At 34.1% G+C, this 23,088-nt stretch overlaps 1 protein-coding gene across 7 annotated transcripts in view; it reads left to right on the forward strand.

Moving 5' to 3' along the window:
* Positions 1-23,088, forward strand: part of ZPLD1 (zona pellucida like domain containing 1) — a 199,346-nt gene that overhangs the window by 124,655 nt on the left and 51,603 nt on the right. For 4 of the 7 annotated variants that reach the window (XM_013045609.2, XM_045088284.1, XM_045088282.1 and 1 more), the window contains 3 exons: positions 6,137-6,233; positions 6,699-6,784; positions 7,018-7,129. The gene's annotated coding sequence lies outside the window, so the exon portion shown is untranslated. The remainder of the gene's footprint in view (positions 1-6,136; positions 6,234-6,698; positions 6,785-7,017; positions 7,130-23,088) is intronic. The other 3 variants (XM_045088283.1, XM_045088286.1, XM_045088287.1) reach the window with 3 other exon arrangements.

Raw genomic sequence — 23,088 nt, forward strand, 5'->3', positions numbered from 1 at the left:
CCTTGTTTGTGAAAGGCTTACTACACATACCTGTGTTCAGAAAGAGGGTAAAGGAGATGGGAAGAGAGATCAGATAAGAATATTGATATATTTCTCTTATATTTAAAAATGTAATACTATTCACCTTCCAAAGTATTTATTGGGCAAAATGGAAAAAAAAATTGGCCTAATAATTGGTTATATAAAGGTTAACAAATGTTTCAAAAATAATTTTTGAAGGATACCAGATCCTTAGAAAGAATTGTGTCTGTTTGCAAAATACTTTTTTGGTGTCCTTAATATACCCATCTATGTTCATTGTGGGGAAGAAATACATAGACTTTCAAATAACACAAAGTAGTTGGGACAGTTTGTTTTACATAAGCAGAGTATTTAACTGTGGGATGAAAGGATGGGAACTGGAGGCAAATCAGATTCTACTTCACCAAACCTGAGCATATGTAAAAGAAATCCTTTGCCCAGCAGAATTAGCCAATGGTCTATATTCCCTTGGAGTACATGGGCTCAATTCCATGCTGATTTAGGATTATTCATTTAAGTGTTTTGGTTTCTTCTGAAACTTTAATAAGGTAGATAAGAATAAACCATGTCCTTCATTTTGTTTAATATGATTCAGAGAGTTATTAAAGTAGCTTTTATACTTGGAAAAACAGTTAACACTCCAACATACATAGTTACTCTGACTGGAGTAGACCGTTTCCTTAGAAAGTCAGCTAACTTATACATTGATCTGACTTCACAATCTAAACTTGCTGAAAAAAATATTATTCTATCCTCTGTGTTTGAGATAAAGGTGGACAGGCAGTGAATGCGTGGGACAGAATCAGAACTCCAAAAGACACATTCAGTCAGGAATGATGAGTTGATTCTGAGAAGATAAACTTTATTGTGAATAAATAATTTTTTTTCACTTTGGGTGCAAATAAAAACCGAAAAAAAAAATCTGTAAAGTTATTAGGTTGGGGAGATGGGATTTAGCAGGAAAGGTAGAACATTAGCTTGCTGTATTAGTCAGGGTTCTACCAAGGAACAGGACCAATAACAAACCACTCTCTCCCTCTGCCTCTCCCTCTCCTCTGTATTTATCATCTCTACCATCTCATCTCTTTCTTTGTCATCTCTATCTCTATATGTACTCTCATGATTATATTTAATGTTGACTATGGGGAGAGGAATCAAATGCTTTTTTAAAAAAATGGTGATGGAGAAAAATTGATTAATATTACACCATTCATGAAGAAATTTCAGAGAGTGAATATTTTACATATGCATTGCATTTTCACCTATAACATATATTTCTGTAGGTCAAAGCTATAGATTTGAAAAACTAGATAACATTTTGTTCTTCATCTCTATTCTCTGTTTTGTTAGGATAATGCTACTGAATACCTTCCTGAATGTGTCAAAGAGTAATGTGTCAAAGAGTGATGTTATGACCTGTCTCCTTTAATGTGACTATAGTAAAACTAGTATCAAGATGGTAATTTGGACTTACTGTTTTCCTCTTCAAGATGTGGTACTTTATTATATGATAAAAATACATAAACTGTGAGTTTGGGCTTCGTGGTTAGTTAGCATAATGAATATATAAATGGGTGCATGGAATTCACTCTGTGACTCAAGAAAATGTCACTAACTCAGCAGTATTGCCTAAAAAGGAAAAGATCTTAGCAGGAAACTATCTCATTTTTTTTCTAATAAGAAAATACCATTGACTTTTTACTTTAGTCATGGTGGCAAATTGGTAGCTCAAAGTTGTAATCCAGTCCAAATATGGAAAAATTGTTTACAAATGGGAGGCAGCATATAAAAATCAAGTAGTTACAAATAAAATCCTTGATCTGTTCTTTTCTTGAAAATTTTGAATTTCCCACATTATTGAGTATTTATTCCTGGATGGCAACCACCTGAAAAAGTGTTAACCATTGTCCTTAGGCAAGACTTGTGCCTTCCAGTTGGTTCTTTCCTGCCACAAACTCAATGTACCCTATGCCCATTCACCAGGGGGTTTACATTGCTTATTTAAGTTACTTTTGAGCCTTTGTAGTCTTTGAAGTTTGTTTCCTCTTTTATAAAAGAGGTGGTACCCAACTTGACCAAAATGTCCAAGATGAATTACCATCCTGAAATGTGTACTGAAGCTACTGTGGTATTCTATGTTTCTGGCTTAGAAATTTCTTAGAAGTTTTGGTTTTAAAAGGATTGGGCCTGCCTTATTATGACAATAGAGATATGATTAGAACAATTTTTCCTACCATTATCCAGTTTGTGGCTTTCAATGAAGATTTGCTGGAAATACAAACCACAATTTCAGTGCTTTTATTGGCAAATAGGGCTGTATCGGTGAACTGATACAGTAATTGCACTTTTATAGCCTCAGCACTCCAAGTTACAATTATTTTAAATTTAATGCTTTTGACTAGGTGTTTCCAGAAATGAGAGTGCTTAAGTAATCCAAGAAACAAGGAAATGCCTTCTAAATGTAGGGATGATTTAAAAGCTTTCTTAAAGGTATTCAATATCAGATACCTAGTAAAGCTAGTTCCTGGAATTGATCATCTGTAAATAAATAACTAGCAAGAAATTATAGTACTATAAATACTGTAATCACCGTGAAATCCTCATTGAAATTATCTAGAATATATCAGTAAATCTTTCTGTAAGGGGAGTCTCTAGAAATACCTGAAAACAAAAACAAAAACAAAACAAAACAGAGGTTTTAAGTATCGTATGATATAAGAGCAATGATCTATCAGTGTTTCCACTGATGGTCTTAAAGTAATAAATTTAACATTCCTTTAATAACCTTTCCCCTTTTTTTGTGCAACAATGCCTACAATACAGTAAAACTTTAGCCTTATTGCTGCTTGCTAACTTATCAACTAACAATTTATCCTGATCAAGAAGTAAGGGTAATTTATTCCGGTTTTAGACTCTTGAGATTAGAAATATTTGGTTAAATTACTTGTTGAGCTGGGAAATCGATTGCACTTATGTATAAATCTTGTGTGGGCCCTCTTTCAAGTGGGGCTAAATCTGCTTTTATAAATTGTCTACAATACTATGTGGACTGAAATCTCATTAGGACATAGAGCCAATTTATTTGTTTATAGAGTACATGGGCTACAACTGATTTTGTAAGGACCTGAAGAACATAGCTCTCTTACAACTCAGCTCTGCAGTAAGAAGCCTGTTGGGGTGCATCTGTGAGATGCCCATGTGACGGCAGAAAAAGAAAATTGACTGGGGAGAATCTAGGACACCAAAAACTATTTTCTGGCTGCTAGATTAATTGGTTATATCAAACTAAAAAAAGTTACCAGTATATATTTTATGAGTTCCTTTATCTAACTGAGTTTGGGTCCATTTTATTTTATTTTATTTCTTATTTATTTTATTTTTTTTATTATGTTCAGTTAGCCAACATATAGTACATCATTAGTTTTTGTTGTAGTGTTCAACAGTTCATTAGTTGAGTAAAACACCCAGTGCTCACCACAACACGTGCCCTCCTTAATACCCATTTTAGAACAAACAGGAATTTGGGGCACCTGGATAGCTCAGTCAGTTAAGCGCCTGCCTTCACCTTGGTCTCACATCATGATCCCAGGGTCCTGAGATGGAGCGCCATGTAGGGCTGTCTGCTCGGGTTGGGGGAGCGTGATGCTCCCCCTGCTTGTGTGCTCTTGCTTGCGTGCTCTCTCCACTCTCTCTTTGTCAAATAAAATAAAATAAAATAAAATAAAAATAGTAATTCTGAAAGTGAGGCTAAACATTCACATGGTACAAACTTGATCAAGCATAGAGGTTAAGAGGTACAAAGTTCTTATGTTCATTTTATAATATAGTTCTTTAGTGTGAAAATTAGAAACTAAATAGAAAATTAGAGTAAAACTGGTCTTCTTTATTTAATTTTTCCTTTAATTTTGAAAGAAACATATTTCCCCACTTACAAGCTATAAGAGTAATACACATTTTCTGTAATCCTGTACTGCTCTTTTTTATTCATTCATTTATTCAAAACATGTCATTGAACACTATATGCATATTAGGCATTCTCCTGGTGCTAGGCAAGCATCAGGGAACAGGAGAACTCACAGGAGGGATTACATTCAGGTGAGTGTCTGGAGGGAGAAGACCCAGAAGTAAGTAAATTATTTAGTACACTAGAAAGTGGTAAGTGCTTTACAACTGGATGAGACTGAATCATCCAGGGAAGCAAATGTACATCTAGAGGTGAAGAGGGCAAAGACTGAGCCCTGGGGGCAGTTCTATCCCTGAGAGAGAACTTTGTGAGAAGCCTGGAAATTAACCTTTGCCCTTGTTCCTTACACAGGGGGCTGGTGATTGTCAATTTCACCTTTCTAGGTCTGACTCTAATAACAAAAAGACAAAGACTTGTCTTTGTGTTTCACAGTGGAAAGATCCTTAGGTTGAATGACAGAAATTATGTAACTCTCCTGTTAGCAAGATCCTAATGTACTGACTTATTATCATTATGTTTTAGTATAGCTCCATGCACAATGAGGGCTTTTCACTTTCATTTTCTAGCTGGAGCTATTCAGACACAGAGTTCAGTTATATGATTTTTTTTTAAGATTTTATTTATTTATTTGACAGACAGAGATCACAAGTAGGCAGAGAGGCAGGCAGAGAGAGAGGAAGGGAAGCAGGCTGCCCACTGAACAGAGAGCCCAATGCAGGTTCTATCCAGGACCCTGGGATCATGAGCTGATCCAGGACTCTGGGATCATGACCTAAGCCGAAGGCAGAGGCTTTAACCCACTGAGCCACCCAGGCACCCCTAGTTATATGATTTTTAAAGGAAGTTGGGAGTGAGCCATGTAGTGTGGGGAAAACTGTTACTGGCCAGGTGTCTTTGAGGTCTAAATTCAGCCTGCTTTAGGAACTGAAGGGCATTCATAGGTGGCCTTTCCTCTGATTACAAAACATTTAATAAACCCTTTTTTTTTTTTTTTTTGAACAGAATAACTACTCAGATTTCCACTTCTGGTGCTATCAAATACCAATGAATATTTTATATAGCTAAAATTATTCCTTAATACAAGCATATGCTTCAGGTACGACTAATCAAATATTCAGCCAAGTGATATAGCTTGTAAGACAAGAAATCCCATAATAAAGGGCTTGGAGTTTTCAGAAAACTGATAAAATTTTCTCTTAGAAGTTAGTGGAATGGATGACATTACTGTTCACTACATTTTTAATGGCAAAATAATAACAAATAATGTCAGTTACTTTATCTCAACTATTTCATCTTTTCCTTGCTGAAAGCCTATAATGGAATTACAGTCTTTTTAGCTAACCAACTTTTAGAGAATGTGGGTAGTGGTTTCAATATTTATGAAATGCTCATTTTTCTCATAGGATAGAGGCTACTGATTTTTTCTGTAAGTGACAGAATTTATTAATTGATGATTGAACCTGTTGAATTTTCATTTTAACTTTCAAAATGGTAAAGAACATGACAGACATGTATTCAAAGTAAAACCTGAAACATTGCTTGAAAACACCTAGCTCAAAAGCTTCATTATCGAATGAAACAGCCTCTGGAGGATGAAGAAAAGCTGCAGTTCCTGTCAACATAATTAGGAAGACCTACAAGGGATTTCCTGGAATCATTTTCTTATGTTTTTAATAAGAGTTCTTAACCAAAAAATAATATAGGAAATTTCTATTAGTGGTATTCAAAAAATTGGTAGATTCGTGTATCTCATATTTACTCATAGTAGAATGGTGTTTTAAGTTTATGGAGCTGACACTTCTCTGAAAAACCTGGATCTGTTCGGTCTATAAAGTGCCAACTCTCTCTCAACACTAAACAAGACATAAGAGGCTATGTGAATCGCCTCCAGTTATTATTTTTTTAGTAGTTAACATTAGCTTTAAGTTCACTTGCCATTTAGAGAGAGAATTTGGTTCAGGGAATGGACTAGAAATCTTCAAAGGCTGAACTCTTAGATTTTAATCTCAGTTCACAGTAGCCATAGGCAACTTGCCTCTGTAAGAAGCAATTGAGAATGTAAATGTTGTTAAAGTATCTTGAACCAGTTGAATACAATAAAATTTTATCAAGCTATATGCTAGGGTATTACTGATAATGCACTTTTTCCAGACAGGCATTATTATTAAACAGCTGGTGGAGTACTATAAATCTACACAATGGGCTTCGATCTGCCATCTGGTCATTCCTAAGCACAGGTGTGCGTAAGGTAAAGCTTTACTTTGGTCAAAATATCCTGAAACGTTTTCCATGGCACCTGAATCCCAGCTTCCCACTTTCCTTCCCAATGAGAAATCATAATGGTTGCTGGAGTGGAAGGCTTAGATGACGTCCTGCTGGGTCCAAGGTCTCCAAGGGCTGATGGGGCATGTTGTTTGGAGATCCCCAAATAAAAGCAGAGATTATGAAGTGGATTCAGTGTCTAACTCCTTTACAATTGGGTCCTGTTGGGTTTTTTGCATTGACAGCCTCTTAGTCATTATGATTCCAATCAAACCATTTTTCACAATGATATTCCATATCCCATTTTCATCACTACCTGAAATGTAGTATTGAAAGGGCCAGGCATCTTTCACAAGCATAACAGGACATTGATAACTGTGCAGACGGACTCCCAATCCAATCTCAGGCCTTGTTTCTTACTTTATAATCTTTTTTTTTTCTGGACCCGCAGGCTTTCCCTCATCAGGCTGACGATGGCTCGCTTCACACATACCACTCAAGACTTCTGTGCAGTATAAAATAGAAGATCAAAAGCAGGTAAGAGAAAAAGAATAAGGGAATGAAATGAAAACTGAAAGAGATGTAGCTGGAAGGAAACAAAGGTCTATAAAAGACGAGCTCAAGTTTCATGTTGGTGATGATTAGTCTTGCAAAATCTTCTGAGACCGAGGAAGCATTTGCTTGTTGAAAATCCAGGGTTTCCCCACCCCCCTCTATTTTTTTTTTTTTTAAAGGCTTTTCATAATGAGCAACTCTTCTCTCATTTGAAGGGTTGACTCTTTTCTGAAAAAGTTTGGTAAGGCCAGGCATTTGAACACTGAGTCACATGCACCAGAACCAGGCACATGGAGGACAGCTGACTCCACAGAACCAGGGATTTGGGTAAGTGCCCAGCACCAAAGCCACCTAAAGTGACAGCAAATGCTAACTTTTTAGTAAGCATGGAAAACTCATTTAAATTTAATACTTTTTTTTATGTCATAAGGCAATCTCCAGTAAAATTCTGGTGGTGTGATTCCAGCGATGGGTAAGGGTTGGGCTGGGGAATCTCTTTTTTTATTTTATTTTATTTTTTTAAAGATTTTACTTATTTATTTGACAGAGAGAGATCACAAGTAGGCAGAGGCAGGCAGAGAGAGAGGAGGAAGCAGGCTCCCTGCTGAGCAGAGAGCCCGATGTGGGACTCTATCCCAGGACCCTGAGATCATGACCTGAGCCGAAGGCAGAGGCTTAACCCACTGAGCCACCCAGGAGCCCCAAGGCTGGGGAATCTCTTAATATCACAAAAAGAAATGAAAAACATCTTTCCATATTTGAGTGCAGAAAGGTAGAGAGAAAATTTTATTTTGTGAACTAGAGTCTCATCCCAAAGATTTGGGTTGGATTTGGAAAAAGGACTTACTCTTTTGATAGCTTCTTCAATTTTGAAGTTAGAGCCTGAGGTCAAAATTTATACATGATTTCTTACACCTTTGTATTTGAGCCTGGATTTCCAAACACAATGCACTTCTAATCGGCTATGGCCCACGGGTTTTCTATTAATGAAATACCTTACCTCATTTCTTACCAGAAAATCTGCTTGAATATGGGGGCCACCATCTCTACTTACAAAGATGATATGATAATTGAAAATAATTATGGTTTTATTTTCTTTTAAATGGAAATAATTTTAATAATGAGTCTAGTGTTGTTAGAATTGCCATGGACTCTCACGTAACCTGGGAGGAAACATGGTGGTTCCCATTTCTTGGGTGACCTCTAATGCTCCTTCCATTCTAAGATTGCCTTCAGTAAAACTAGTTTTTTGATGTTGAGGAGAAGACCTTACTTCTTAGGTTCATGTGTTTGAAATAACAATCTTTCTGGTTCTCAGGAATATGGCATTATTTGTTTTGCTGCAGTAAACTGGCTTCTTACGATTCATCTTAGGGGCCAAAGAAAAACAATTCTAAACTTTCAGTTTAAATAACTTTAATAGCAACCGCAAAGGGGTTGAATTTAGTTAAAAACCTAATATTTCTTTTAATACATAATAGAATATTTCTTTATTATATCATTTTTCTGTCACTAGCTTTATCTTATGAGACACATATCAGAGGTATTTGAACATTGTTCCTAGTTATACATTTTTTAATGTACCTAAGTGATTTTTAAATTTTTCTTTACAGACTATTATACTTGGCTAAGTATAAAAATCTATAAATATGTTATATGTACTTTCATTTTAGAGGTTTTCAGCAATCTTCAAAATAAAATATAGTAATTGTTATTGTTAATAGCCACATAATATAATAACAAGATCATGCTAGATATTGCCAACAAATTCTGCATTCCCTTCAAGACATTTAAAGCCTTTTTCCCCTTTTTAAGAAGGCTTATGACAATGATCCAGAGGATAAACAACAACAAAAAAAATAATCAGACTTTTTGGCTAGAAAATCTTATTCAAAGGTAACTTTTGAACCATAAGCAGATGCTCAGACTATAATCTATTTAGTTATGACATCAAACAGTGAATTACTGAAGATTTATGTTTTTGTAGCTTTTTCAATAGCTTGGATAGCATTAAGACCCTTAATAGAGGATGATAATCTTTTGTATCATTTAAATACCTATTAGCAATGTTTGCTTGCAAGGAATTCAATTTTTTGGTCAATTTACCAAATTTGTGCTTTTTTTTTCCTTTTGTGTTTAAGCTGGAATGTAAACTGGGTCAAGACTATAAATTAAGCTTGATCTGGTTTGCTGTGTTGCGTTTTCATTACAAAACAGTGTAACTAGAAACCAGGCATAACAGCTTTACCAAGACATGGTAAACATTAGTCTGGGTTTCATAGATTCAGAGTCATTGCTGCATCACTAGGTATCTAAGTTGATTTTGAGTGGGGAATTACAGGAATTCCAAACTCTCAAGATTTCAATGATATGGTAAAGAAAGGTACATCTCAAAAAAGTAAATGGTTGATTTGACCAGTTCAATAATTTTTTCCAAATATTGAATGAACATCATGGTAAGTGTTTTATTACTAATGATCAACATCTCAGATTGGCTGAAAGAAATCTCCTATGAACATACTGTGTCCTGTCCCCCAGATTTACGTATGAATTATGTAGAGTCCTATACTAATTGTTTTGTTGTTCAAAACAGCCATAGAGGGACCTGGGTGGCTCAGTGGGTTAAGCCTCTGCCTTCAGCTCAGGTCATGATCTCAGGGTTCTGGGATCGAGCCCCGCATCGGGCTCTTTGCTTGGCAAAAAGCCTGCTTCCCCCTCTCTCTCTGATTGCCTCTCTGCCTACTTGTGATCTCACTCTCTCTCTCTCTCTCTCTGTAAAATAAATAAATAAAAAAATCTTAAAAAACAAAAAAACAGCCATAGAAATAGGTACATAAATGAGTGTAACTGTGTTCCAATAACATTTCATTTATAGACACTGAAATGTGAATTTCATATAATTTTCCCTTTTCATGACATGCTATTATTATTATTTTTTTTACTTTTTTCAACCATTAAAAAAATGTGAAAACTGCCTTTGCTAATGTTCCATACAAAAACAAGTGATGGGTAGCAATAGCCTACAAGCCATAGTTCACTGACCTCTAGTTTAAAGTGTTAGTTTTCTAGAACTCACAATAAGATATACTAGTACATGAAGAAATATAAAAAACAAAATTACCTGTCTAGATTTTTATTGATTTTTTAAGACATAACTAGAGCATTAGAAAATATTATAGTGCCAAACTTTGAAGAAAAATTAAAAAGCTGCTAAGCCTTAAGAATAGCAAAGTTAAAATTAGATTAAGATGACAGTTATTTCTATTGTTATATATGTGAAAGAACAGGATATTAAATACAAAAGGTATTTTTTAGTTTGTTAAAAGGTAGTTGAGGTTGAATGAAAATGTCAATGGCTTTGTTTGTAAAGTTCAGATTCTCTGTAAAATGAAGTTAACTTGAAATTGTCACTAAGACTATAGTTATTTAATATCTAACTTCATCATTAGAAAGAGTAAAAAAAAAAATGAAGACCATTTAGTGTCCTACAGCATTAGAAAATATTATAGTGCCAAACTTTGAAGAAAAATTAAAAAGCTGCTAAGCCTTAAGAATAGCAAAGTTAAAATTAGATTAAGATGACAGTTATTTCTATTGTTATATATGTGAAAGAACAGGATATTAAATACAAAAGTTATTTTTTAGTTTGTTAAAAGGTAGTTGAGGTTGAATGAAAATGTCAATGGCTTTGTTTGTAAAGTTCAGATTCTCTGTAAAATGAAGTTAACTTGAAATTGTCACTAAGACTATAGTTATTTAATATCTAACTTCATCATTAGAAAGAGTAAAAAAAAAAATGAAGACCATTTAGTGTCCTACATTAGAATGTAAAGTATATTTGCTCAAATATGTTTACCTAATAGATAACCAGAGCTCATATGACTACACTGTCTCTCAGTTGAACATACCATCATTAAACCACTGAATATAAACCTTCTGTAAATTACATGAATTGTACTTTCAAATTAAACCATTTTTTAGATAAGATATAATTTAAAATTGGAAAGAACTTACTGCTAACTTTCTATTTCAAATGTCATTTATCATAATTTGGATATAAGAAGTTAATTGAATAATGGAAAAATACTAATCTTTTAAGATTTAAAATCATTACCATAGAATATATACATTTAAAAACTTATGTGTATTTGTGTATAATGTGCATTTGTGCTCATATATTTGAATTCTCGCACTGCAATTCTATTTAAAAACTTATTTTGAATAAGCATTTCAATTTAAAGTAATATGTTTCTGATTTCTAAAAACTTCTTGCTTTGTCATTTCTATCATAGAAATGTGTGCCACCAATATTAATAGAATGAGGAGACTTAGCAAGGGATTGTATTAAGTTTGGTGTTTTTTAATTTATAAAACTTGAAAAAATTATTTGCAAGGCATAACAAGTGCTAACAACTTTTTCTTTAAGAAGTCAAGCAATTACTTAAAGCTAATATTCAGGGAACATAAAAAGTATGAACATTTTTTAAAAACCTGAATCAATTAACTAATTCAAGCAATTTTTAATCTAAAAGTTTTATATCCATATAGATGTAATCTTAGATCCCAATCTCATTTTCTTTTGTATTAAAATCAGATAAAAATCAACATAAATTACTTCTAGTGATGGGTGGGTTGATTTAAGGATTTTAATTTCATATTTTGTTGAAATTAAAAATTTGAATTTCATTGGTGATAGAATCATTAAAGAATAAAGAATTATCATGATCAGGACTATAAGTTAATATACTTGATTTTCTACATTTTGGTAGTGTGGTATTGTCCCTTGTATAACAAGGTAATAATACATTTAACAAGCATTTCTTGAGAATCTACAGTGGATTTGGCACTTTGCTAAATCCTAAATATTATAGTAAACATAATACTCTTGCTTTTTATGAGGCTTACAGGTTTATTAGGGGATAACAAAGATGCACATATAGTCAGCTGGGGTGATTTTGAACTCGGACTCCCACCAGACATGTAGCAGTGCCTGGAGATATTTTTGGCTGTCATGACTTGAGTGGGAGTTCTCCAGGTGTTTAGTGAAGCCAAGGATACTGTTACATCTGCTACATTGATGTTAGAACATGGTGTAACAGTTATCTAGACTAAGATGCCAATTGTGCTGACTTGGATAAACCCTGATCTCAGCGTAGCACATTTTTAGAATTGCTATTATAGAATGGTGCAGAGACCCTGGTGGAAAAAGAATAGGAAGTGATCAATTCTATGAGCAGGAAGTGTTGTCTGGACAAAGGAACATAAAGAATGAATCTTGGAACACTGGAAAAATAAAATCAAATTTAAAAAATAAAATAAAATGATAATATCTACTATCATTTTATTCAAATAAAGACTTATCCTCCCCCCCCCCCCAAAAAAGGAATATCTGAAAGAAGAGCTATGTGTGAATTGACTCTTGAAGGGCTGAATGGAGAGCTGTTCCTCATAAGAGCGTTAGAGTTGGGAAGAGGAACTTTCAGACTGAGGCAGCAAAATGAGCAAAGGAATGAATGTCTGAAACAACTTCTCATCTTTGGGAACATAAGTGGAGTGTGGGTAGAATGGGCATGGGAGTAGGGAGATTTGGGGTTGGGCAGGTAAGTAGCAATCTTACCTCAGGAAATTTTTATTTCTTTTGTTTTGTTCTTTTACATCATAGAATTGGGTGTCCCTCTGAAAGGTGTTGAGGATAATGAGGGGTTTCAATCAAGGACATGATATACTCAGGCAGTCTGTTTGTAGGATTCATCAGGTGTGGTGTCAAATGTCATGGTTATTTAAGGAAACACAAAATCCTACATCATTTGATCAGAGAAAAGCCACAGGAAGAAAAAGCCTTCCAGTAGGAAGAAAAGGATCCCTACTTCTTTTCCCGTAAATGTGTTTCTCGTTCTATACCTTTTACTTATTTGGTCCGAACTCTACCAAAGCAATAAAAACTCAACCTTACCTTGATTTCTGTGTTTTCATGAATGTGTTGTTTTTGATTGGTTGACTCTCACAGGCCTAAGCTGTCATGTTGAAGAATTAGGAAGCATTGTCCTTTCCTAGAGGTTCTGTTTTCAGATTTTTGTTATGGAACCATGACAAATTAAAAAAAATATATCTGCTTACCAATAAAAGAAGACAACTAGAAAGGAAATCTCAGCTATAGCAAAACCTTGTTCTTTTGTATCAGTGGTTCTCAACCCTGGATGCCCAGTAGAATCACTGAGGGGAGAGGGGTGCCTGTATGGCTCAGTCAGTTAAGCATCTGACTCTTGGTTTCCATTCAGGCTGTGATCTCAGGATCCAGGGATAGAGGACCATATTGGACTGTTTGTTAGGCTCTTTTTTGGGCTCCCTGCTCAGCGGGGAGTCTGCTTGAGGTTTCTTTCCCTCTCTTTCTGCCCCTTCCCCTGTTCATGTCTGTTCTCTCACCCTCTCCCTCTCTCTCTCAAATTAGTAAATAAATCTTTAAAAAAAAAACAAACAAAAAAGAGTCACTGAGGAGAGATATTTGGGTATCTGTATTTCTTTCAACTCCTTGGGTTAACTCAGGGAACTCGGCCTGAATACAAAATATTAACCTCACATTTTTACTATGGTTTTCAATGATTTCTTTTTAGTTTTTCTCCAGTAAGTGTATCTTCTTATTTCTATTAAAGATTAAATGAATTTTAATTATTGGGGGGTTACTAACTTTTAGAAGGTGGCTTTCTGATAGTGTTATAGGGCAAAGGGAAACTAGTCTATGATTTTGTATGTAAAACAGGTTGGGTGAGTCTCACTATCTAGAGAGATAACTAGAGATTTGAACATGGAGTTTCCTACAGTGATATTTATTATTTTCCAACAGTCTTATTTTGTGCTGCCTAGCTCTCTGATTGGTTGGTTGATGTGGCCAATAAGCATGGTGCAGTGAAAGCAAGGTTAGGAGTTCGATCTTCCTGTAACGCATTCTCTGTTCTTTAGCTATGGGTCATCCTAAACCTCATCCTAGGAAGCTGCCTTAAAATTGTGGGATTTCTTAGCTAACATGCTACAGGAGATTGTTTTGTGTTCCTGAGATTGTACCGACAGAACTCATCACTGTGAAAAGTAACTTAAAATGCCAGTCCTAATCCTTTGTTAAATCAACAAAATAGTCATTAATTACCTGCTCTGTGCAAGGGGATGACACTTTTTTTTTTTTTCATCTGTCAGGAAACAGAAAGGAAAAGAAGGTGCAGTTTTCATTCCCTATAGATTATTTATAACATCACACCAGTGAGCAAAGGAGAAAACACTACATTACAATTTGTCTTCTCTCCAGCTTCTTGAATATTTTCTTTTGCATTTCCTTTCTCTATCATTAAAGCATTCCCTTTGTGGAAAATATTTCTCTTAATTTCCTTCCTAACTTTTTTCCTTCAATTCACAAACTTCCTTAAGTAAATAGCTATTGCCTCTACTTCCTTAATATATACTTAAAACAAACATCCTCCTAAAATGCAAACAAATAAATAATCACAATCTGTAACCCTACTTGGAGTCCTTACTTATAGCATGGAAAATATAGTTTTTCTCAGCATTTTTCTATGGGTAACTCAGTCTGGGAATGTTATTTTCCTTTTGCTTGCTTCTTCTGTGAGGCTAATCAAAACATGTTTGTGGGTAGGGACATTTGCCCATGGGCTCTGTGGCGCCATGTTGCTGCCTTGTTCTAAATCAGTGGGTTTCAAACTTTCCAGTATGACTCATAGTCAGATATTTTACATTGTAATTTAATATACACTCACCCAAACACATATACATAGTATATATATATATATTTTACAAAAATATGCCATTTTACTCTATTTCATTCTATTCCATCCTATACTATCCCATCTTTTCCATTTCATGAAAAATGCTCTTCTTGACCTAGTAAACTAGCATCCTAGCATAATACTAATTTTTAAAAGGTTCTTCTAATCTAAACTCGTGATTTTCAATGGGGTCTGTGGGTTGTAGAATTCTCCTAAAAGTATCATAGTTGTATAGATACTTGGAAAACAAAGCTGTTTTTGTTGTTCAGTGAAGATTTGTATTTAATGAAGAGGGTTATTTTATATAGATTTTCAAATAGCACAAATAATGAGATTTCTTTGTGTTTCAAAGACTTAACTTCTATTCTCATTTATACTTTATTCTCTCTCTTTTTTTTTTTTTATTGAGTCATCCAATGAATGGACTAAACTAAACACTCATTGAAATTCATTTGAAGATTAATTCTGTATTGCTGGGTGACATCTTTTGTGTCAGTCTTTGGGTCAGAGACATTTTTGTCATAATGAGCCCCAGTCTTCAAACTGGTCTTGAATGAATATTTGCTACTATCGTGTGAAATAAACTCTCCTGAAGAAGTGGGATCTCCGTGTCTGAAGAATTTATGTTTAATTTTGCCAAAGACCCCAATATACTAGTTATGATACAACATTATCTGTAATCTCATCCACAATAATATGTCCTTCTTACCTCCTCCCTTCTGTTCACCCACTTCTCTCTCACTTATTGACTAAGACTCACGGTAAGGACCTTACCTACTCTGGCCCACAGTCATCTCTACAATTCACCTGGTGCTTCAGATCCCAGAGATTATTTTGATTTATGAGACAGAAGCTGAAATGTTGTAACTAGAGTTATATCTTATATTCCTAGCACTGGCTATTGCGGGGCTATGATTTTGTTAGAATTATGCTCATCTCAAAGCCACAAAGGCTCATGAGCTCTTTTCTTAAGAAGTGGTAATACCCTTCCCTTCAAAACTCCTCATTATCCAATGTCTTGACATCATTGACTTTGATCCTATAAATAAGTTAGGCTGATTTCTGCTTTTCTGTAATGCTAATGGCAAAGGGATGAAAAATTTTTCAAATGTTCTGTAAAGTAGTTATAATTATTTAGTCACTTAGACTGTGCAAGTCTTTATTTTATAGATAGTAAGAGAGTTCAAGACAAGTAAAGTGGGTTACTTAAGGTATCACAGACTAAGTTAGCTGTAGGTCACTGTATTTTGAGTTTTTATTATGATAAATGTAAAATATACAAAAGATCAAAATAATAGCTAAGCTTTAATGTTTTGCTACAGTGCCTACACACACACACACACACACACACACACTTTTTTGATAAGTCATTTTAAAACAGAAATATAGCTGCTACTTGAAAATCAGGATTAATGCTTAATTCTTTCCTTTTAATTACTGATTTTCAGATAAAGGATTTAATATACTGATCACCTCCATGAGTGGTCTTTTTAATTCATAAAATAGAAGCATTTAATATGGAGCTAACTGAAATGTTTATATACAAGGATTTAAATTTTAGATTCTCCCTGATTTCAACATTGATTCTTAACTAAAGCTTTTGTATATATGTACTACTTGATCTGACTGGCTAAAACTTTTGTGGATCCGACTTTATCATGGCCAAAAGTATTGTATTTTGTCCATGTAATTTTGTTGTTATCAAACATCTAATTTTGAGATATTAGAAATTATTACTTCAAGGAGGTGCTTTTAGTTTATTCTTTTGTACTATCTATAACAAGTGTGCATTACCTGGGAAAACCATTTAGCCACTTGGCATCAATTCCCACATCTAAAAATCAAAGGCAGCTCTGTTGCTTCAATGTATTCCTCAGAGTGATGTCATGAAGGTTAATATTACATTCCCCCAAACAGCTCAACAAATAATAAAAAAGAAATGAACATTAATGAGAACAGGGTTGAAAATGTATTTGAGGCAGAACAAAGTGCTATTACAAATTACCAGCAGCTTATTTTATTTTATTTTGTGACTATTGCTTCCTGAAAGCCTTGAGACCTTTGAGAAACAAACAAAAATGTAGATTCAAGGAGAAATAAATAAGAGTGTAAAACCAATAGCAGCTTATTTATTTTTAATATAATTTTAATTTACCAGAAGAAGAATAGAACTGTCCAAAAGTGGAATAATGCTTTCCCTTGATATGATTGGGATTAATCTGTGAGCCCCTTGCTGATTTTTATTTCTTATAAAATGATAAGAGAGACACGAGGGTGTTCTGGGTGCAACATTTGACACCCCCTCTGTTGTTGTGGAGAGGACAGGAAGGCAGTAGATCTCTAACATCTCCTGATATTGTAAGCCTAAATTCTGATAAGGGAGGTGATTTTAGAAATAAGGCCTTGAGGAACTTAATACAATTCTCTCCTCCAGTTCTTGAAACATCATGGTTTCTCTGGCTCTTGATAGCTGGAAGTCATCTTAGTCATCTTGTCATCAAACAGTTCACTGCCCACAAGAGGCCCAACACCACACAGACAATTAGTGATGGAGTGAGAACCAGAACCCAAGACATTATTGTATTTAATCAGAAGTATGCTAGTGTTTGCTACGTAAGTGTTACATTATACGAATTGATAGGCAATGTGGAAACAAAAATATTTCAGTGAGTCTCTACAAGGAGGTTGTGGGTAAACACAGACTATAATAAATGACGGTAAAACAACTTTTTCATAAGAAATCTTTCATTATCCCAAGGTCATAAAGATATTCTTCTAAATTAATTTCTAGAAGTTCTATTGATGTAATTACTGTGAAGCTAAAGTGTTTCCCCTCTGATTAAAAACTTTTTGAGGATAGAAACACATATTCAGAAATGTGTATTCTGTGTACTTTGTGAAGTCATATCAAATTGGAATTCGTCATCAGCAGATTCCACTATATAATCTTGGGGAGTAAAAGAAAGAAATGTTAATTAATTTAAATAGTATTTTCAGTCTTCCTATTATGCCAGTCAATAAATTGATTTATGACTGTGTAAATGTGAGGTAGACTACATCAAACTAGTACCCTTCAGTCAATCTTAGTTCCCTTGTAATTGTCTGAGTGTGAACATCTCAATATGGAGTATATGAACTTAATGTTTGATGATGTGAATTCTATGTTTAACGTGGCTTATGAAGCAAAACAACCACTTATTCTGTGTTTAGTGTGAGGTTTTTTTTCTGATGCTCTATATTGAGTAATTGAAAAATATATTCTGAGGTGTTTTAAGATTAACATTCAATTAGAGTTACAAATGACCAAATCTAGCTATTATTAAAGATTTTAAATTCAGATTATAGCTTTTTATCTATAAGTTCTAGTAGACTGTACAATTTTTAACAAGCCTTTGAGTAATATTTGATTTTATATGCAAAAGCTGTTAATTAACATACTAAAAAGGAAATAAGATATTAATAGTTTATCAGATAAAGTTTAGTATGTTTGTAAGAGTTAAGTTATCTGCTATAAAAAATCTAAAGTATTCAACTAATGCTCAAAGATAAAAAATAGGTTTTTAAATATGTTCTATTTTCTATTTTCTTAAGTATTTCAATAATATATATAATCTTCAAAGTATGTCAATTTTACATAAAAAGTCTAAATTATTTTTTTAGCAGCAATGTCTATAATAGCCAAACTATGGAAAAATCTAAATTATTTACTCAGTTACACATCTTAAATCAGAATAAAAGAACTAACTTTAAATAGGTCACACAATTACAAAGAATATCAACATGCATTAGTTCTTTTGACACAAAGAAATGGTACTCTAATTTTTGATTATCTTAAATACTTCTATGCCTACATATTCCTGGATTTAAGAGATACTAACCCACTTATAAAGCAATTATCTTCTAAGCTTACAGCAATTGCTTATTAGTCAGAGGCTTTGACTGGGACAATGGATAGATTCTTATTTGTAAGCATCATGCAACATAGTCTTATTTATTTTCTATACAAGGACTTAATAAATTAGAGAAAAGATTGGTCTCATTGTTGTTATAGTGCACATAACCCATCCAGACCATATAACCCACATTTCTAACATTCTCTAGATTCATGTTACCCATTACCCAGTTTTTCTCTCTGAAATGCCAATGGTACAGTTTTAATCTTTGATTACATTTTGCCTTTATTGACTCTTTAAGATATTTGAAAGAATTTATCCTGCTTTAGATATTTCTGATTTTTACAGAATCTTGTATTTTTTCATATTATTTTGGGCTGATAGGACAACAGAATTCTTATGGCTATAAAATGATACCAGAGCAGTGAGAATTCTATATTTCAAGAGTCTAAAGGAATGTAACAATTCAAATACAATACATAAACCTTTGCATTTAGTTATATTATCTCTTTGGTCTCTTTGTTTGTATCCTGAATTGGGGAAAGATCAGTTGTAAAATACATTTTCAGTGAATTGGAGAAATCTGAATATAGTATTGATATTAGATGCTATTATGAATTAATTGTAATTTTATTGAGTTTAGTAATGGTATTGTGGTTATATGGAAAAGGTCCTTTTATTCTTAGGAAATATATGTTGAAATACTAAAAACCAAATTGTCTAAAACTTAATACCAAATGATGCAAAAATCACCATTACCACAAGAATAGATGGATGGACTGATAAAGAAAATAAACCAAAAATATAAGAAAAATAGTATCTACAAAGTAATACATATTACCTTATATTTATTATCTCCCTTTCTAATGCATAAACTCAGATAGTAAGGACCATGTTTATTTTGTTCACCACTGGATCCACAATGCCCCAGGTCTGAAACTTAGAAATTGCTCTATTAAAAAAAAAAAAGAATAAATATGAGGAAGTGGTGATACAACATGGGGGCTTAAGTGGGTAGGAGAAGAATAAATGAAACAAGATGGGATTGGGAGGGAGACAAACTATAAGTGACTCTTAATCTCACAAAACAAACTGAGGGTTGCTGGGGGGAGGGGGTTTGGGAGAAGGGGGTGGGATTATGGACATTGGGGAGGGTATGTGCTTTGGTGAGTGCTGTGAAGTGTGTAAACCTGGTGATTCACAGACCTTTACCCCTGGGGATAAAAATATATGTTTATAAAAAATAAAAAATTATAAATAAAAAAAATTCAAAAAAATGAATAAATAAAATGAGTGAATTAATTAACAGAGGAATTTCAAATAGTGGGGGTACTAAAAAGGGTGCTCCTTTATTCTTAGGCAAGAACTGACCAGGGTATGAAGTTATCTTTCCATTATCATTATTGGTACCCATGCAAATACTTTCGATTTTTTGGAAGTTATGTTGGTATTCAGCCAGCATATGTCAGCATGGTGTCTCTTCTAATTGGCTGGTTCTTCTGTTGTGCCTTTTCATAAATATTTTGTATATTATCTCTATTAAGAAAGAAACATTTTCATTTAGCAATAATCATACTAACTGCTAATTATTTAGCTAATTACAGGGAAATGGGCATTTACAATAAATAGATAAATTATCATTTTATTATTAATCTGTTATCTTGGTACTTCATGAAAAATGAGGGGAAGTTAATATACTAACATATCTTCAAAGCTGCTTCAGTAGGATAAAATGTACACATACCTTGAAAATGAAACTGGTGAATTATTTTAAAAAAAGGCTTTTAGAGTGACCTAGTTCAATCCGTCAGTACCCCCCCCCAAACTAAGGTGTTAGAATAAATGTTTAAGCTGAACACTGTAGATCATTTAAATTCCATAGATTATTCAAGAAAACCCTCAGCAGAAAGACAAATGAGAGAAGTGGGCAAAGAGAAATAAATGAACAGTGTGTCAGAGAAGATTGGAGAGGGCTTTTCTCTTAGGAACAGCCTTGAGCATTCACGTTTTCTCATGGTATACATCAGCATCTTTAGTCATAAAATTTCTGAATATCTTCTTGATGGCTAAGCATATCTCCTTCTTTGAGGCATTTTTCTGAAAGTACATGGTACATTTTATTCTTTGTTTAGCAAGACAAGGACACTCTATGTTAGAGAGTGTGTATGTACGTAGTAATGGATATTTCTGATGAAAGTTTTTCCACTTTCCTTTTAGTATATCTATTGCCTTTAATGTCTAAGTGGAACATGGAAATAAAGAGCATAGAGTTTCAGTCTAGACACCCCATCAGAAAATATGTCTCTTCATTAAATAGTTGTGGTTTCCAGCACTTTAAAACTGATGATTGTGGAGGGTGAACTAATAATTTCTTTTTCTAGAGGCAAGACCATGTAACACTTTGAGACTTCACTGAGCAGGACAGTTGCCTACCTGTACAAATTCCATGCTTTTTTGCCCCAGTTCTTACCTGGGTCTTATTGGTTGCTTTAACTTAAACTTTGATCTCTGCTAAAATATACATATTTCTTTTCCTCTTTCCCGGGAGCCCTCTACACTATTTCCAGTCATTTAAATATAATGAACTGTTTTTGATCTTTTCTGAGGGGCAGGCTTGGGTGGGTGATACAGAAGCACCAGGACTGAGGTTATGCTCCCTGTAGAAACCAGCAAGCTTGTGCAGAGCAGGTGGCTAATAAATTCGGAGGAGGGCTGACAATGAGAGAATTAGGGCAATCACTGATGCGAAAGGCCCCTTTCATATTTTTAAAATCTGTATGATAAAATGATCAGCTTTAGTTTAGTGGAAAAAAAAATCCATCTTAGCATGATGATTAAACGTATGCAGAGCTGATGTTTGAATTTCCTATCTTTCTTCCCACCTACAACAGTATCATACAGATGGTCTATATATAGGGAATAAAATTAAGGAAGTAAGAAACTGATAAATGATTGAACCCATTTTTTTCTGTAAAAGTTACTTTTTGAGAATAGATAAAAGAACTTTGAACTTGTTCACTTTTTCTCAGGTCACAGGGGTACTATTTAATAAATTGCTTTTCTCAGACACTAAGGGCCACCTTTATTCATCTGAAAAGGTTAATGCAGTTGTTCAAAATGTCCAAGTTTTTCCCAGAGAATAATTTATGTACTAAAAATCTGCTTTATTTTGGAATGCCTATATAATGTAAAAAAAAAAAAAGTGAAGTACAAATTAAAAAGAGGTAGATCTGGCAGTTCATAACTAAAGTAATTTTTTCATTTATATGTATTATTTATATATCCCTACTACCCCATTTAAAATTTTAATACTCCCATTGTTCTACCCCAGAACTTCCTATCCTTCTTTTTGCTCTATTTTTTTTCATAGTGCTTATCACAAATATACTCTATATTTTACTTACAGATTTTCTTTTCTTCTGACTTCCTTACTAGAATGTAGATTCTAGGCAGACAAAAAGTTTTCAGCAGTCCCTCTCGCTGGATAGTACCAGGCATATGTAAACATTCAATAGTATTTAATAAATGAATGCAAGAATAATCTTTATTGATCAAATTTACTAAGTGATTGCCATTTTTCCCTTTGAGGAGAGTAGGTTTGTTTTCTAGAAGGAAATGCCATGTGATAGTTGAGGGTGGTTTCTAGAGTCATTGTGCATCGAATCTTGACTTTAATTCTGGTTATCTGTTTAACCTTGGGCAAGTTAGTTAACATATCTGTGCCTTAGTTTTCTATCCCCAGAGTAAGACAAATAAATTACCTATCTCATGGTTATATGACAGGTATAAAGTGCTTAAAAAAAAAAAACGTGTAGAGAAAGCTTGGGAATGCAAGCTGGTGCAGCCACTCTGGAAAACAGCATGGAAGTTCCTTAAAAAGTTGAAAATAGAGCTACCCTATGACCCAGAAATTGCACTACTGGGTATTTACCCTAAAGATACAAATGTAATGATCCGAAGGGGCACATGCACCCTGTTTATAGCAGCAATGTCCACAATAGCTAAACTATGGAAAGAACCTAGATGCCCATCAACAGATGAATGGATAAAGAAGAGGTAAGATACACACACACACACACACACACACACACACACACACAGGAATACTATGCAGCCATCAAAAGAAATGAAATCTTGTCATTTGCAATGACATGGATGGAAATAGAGGGTATTATGGAAATAGAGGGTATTATGCTGAATGAAATAAGTCAATCAGAGAAAGACAATTATCATATGATCTCCCTGATATAAGGAATTTGAAAGGCAGAGTGGGGGGGTTGGGAGATAATGCAGGAAAAAAAATGAAGGAAGATGGGATCGGAGGGAGACAAACCATGAGAGACTCTTAATCTCACAAAACAAACTGGGAGTTGCTGGGGGGAGGGGGTAATGGAGAGGGTGGTTGGGATATGGACATTGGGGAAAGTGTGTGATATGGTGAGTGCTGTGAAGTGTGTAAGCCTGAAGATTCACAGACCTGTATCCCTGGACCAAATAATACATTATTCGTTAATAAAATAATAAATTTTAAAAAAACACATTGTGGTACATGATCAGTTCTTAAAACTCACTAGTATTACCATTAAGCCAATCTGTGAAAACAATAATATCTTTATGGCCC

Source organism: Mustela putorius, unplaced genomic scaffold (genome assembly GCF_011764305.1).
Source record: "Mustela putorius furo isolate JIRA1106 unplaced genomic scaffold, ASM1176430v1.1 tig00003834_pilon_pilon_pilon, whole genome shotgun sequence".
NCBI classification, from domain to species: domain Eukaryota; kingdom Metazoa; phylum Chordata; class Mammalia; order Carnivora; family Mustelidae; genus Mustela; species Mustela putorius.